Source organism: Penaeus monodon, chromosome 30 (assembly GCF_015228065.2).
Source record: "Penaeus monodon isolate SGIC_2016 chromosome 30, NSTDA_Pmon_1, whole genome shotgun sequence".
NCBI classification, from domain to species: Eukaryota; Metazoa; Arthropoda; class Malacostraca; order Decapoda; family Penaeidae; genus Penaeus; species Penaeus monodon.
This window is the reverse complement of record NC_051415.1, coordinates 7,280,726-7,281,861: the sequence shown is the minus strand read 5'-3', so window position 1 is coordinate 7,281,861 and position 1,136 is coordinate 7,280,726. Positions and strand designations below refer to the sequence as shown.

At 36.9% G+C, this 1,136-nt stretch overlaps 1 protein-coding gene across 7 annotated transcripts in view; it reads right to left on the bottom strand.

Annotated features, from left to right (window-relative positions):
• Positions 1 to 1,136, bottom strand: part of LOC119592494 (solute carrier family 40 member 1-like) — an 18,573-nt gene that overhangs the window by 12,368 nt on the left and 5,069 nt on the right. The window contains exon 1 of one of the 7 annotated variants that reach the window (XM_037941340.1): positions 156 to 235. The exons of 5 other annotated variants lie outside the window; for them this stretch is intronic. The gene's annotated coding sequence lies outside the window, so the exon portion shown is untranslated. Of the gene's footprint in view, positions 1 to 29; positions 236 to 1,136 lie in introns of those variants that run through there. One more of the 7 variants, XM_037941336.1, reaches the window with a different exon arrangement.

Below are 1,136 nucleotides of genomic sequence, written 5' to 3'. Positions count from 1 at the left end.
TAGCACAATATTATCGAACATATGCTTACTGTATGATTATAACGCTTATTTGATGAAGTGAGTGTGGTTACTAATACAGCGGAATTCCGTTCACAGCGTACACACAAGAAACACAACATGAAACACAACAGTCGCAAAGTCGGGAAGTGGATTACACGCTGCTTGGAAGACCAGCGTCCGCCTTACGCAGACTCCCGAGGCTCACTATCAGACCCTCCTCAGCTTTGGTAGTAACCTTGGCATCGTGGCACCCCCGGTCATAGGACAGGCCGGGCACTCCCACAAAGGGAGCTGTGAATCTGTCACGTGGAACAAGCATGGGGCTGGCGTGGGGCGGCATAAATGTGCTAAGTCAGTCGGGTCTGCCTCGGAGTCATCCATTTTTCATTAATTTTTATGAGTGTGCAAACTTACGCTGCGGGGGAGGGGGGTGTAATCTCTAGCGTACACATTTTAGATCACAATAAAAATTATCTGGATATAAATACAAAATTAAAAATCAAGATTCGAAGAAGTGTGAGAGATGCGATTTTTTTATTTCCAATACAAAGACACTTGATCACATTTATGCTTTAGATTAATATCATATTCATGATCAAAGTCCCATTCACAAAGACATGACATCTTTCACTGACTATAAGACAAGGTGGCAGGGGTCATAATTTTCATATTTTTGCTTTGTACACTTTGTACAATTTAGGCCTATACAGTTTTCTGGGAAAAATTCTAGATTTATATCAGTACACGCCTTAGGATACCTCAATAAGGTATGTATTTATTATCTAGAATAAAAATATTGCAAAATAATTGAATGATAATAGAGTTAAGTGATGAAAAGATCCCTTTTTTCATGTTTCTCATTTACTAATCTATAGGAAGAGTTGACAACTAATGCCAAAATTTCGAGAAAAAAAAGATGGTCACTAAATTACTTACATTAATTAGTGCCTGATAAAGAATGCGAAAATTAAAACATTATCTAAATAATATGATCTCCAAGCCTTAGTAATCCCAATCAGCATATTTATCATATCTCAGATTATATTCGGCCTAAAAAAATGTGTTCACGAAAACATTGTAAATAAGAGCATAAAAACACGGTTGCTAATTACAAAAATGCAACAATTATTAAACAA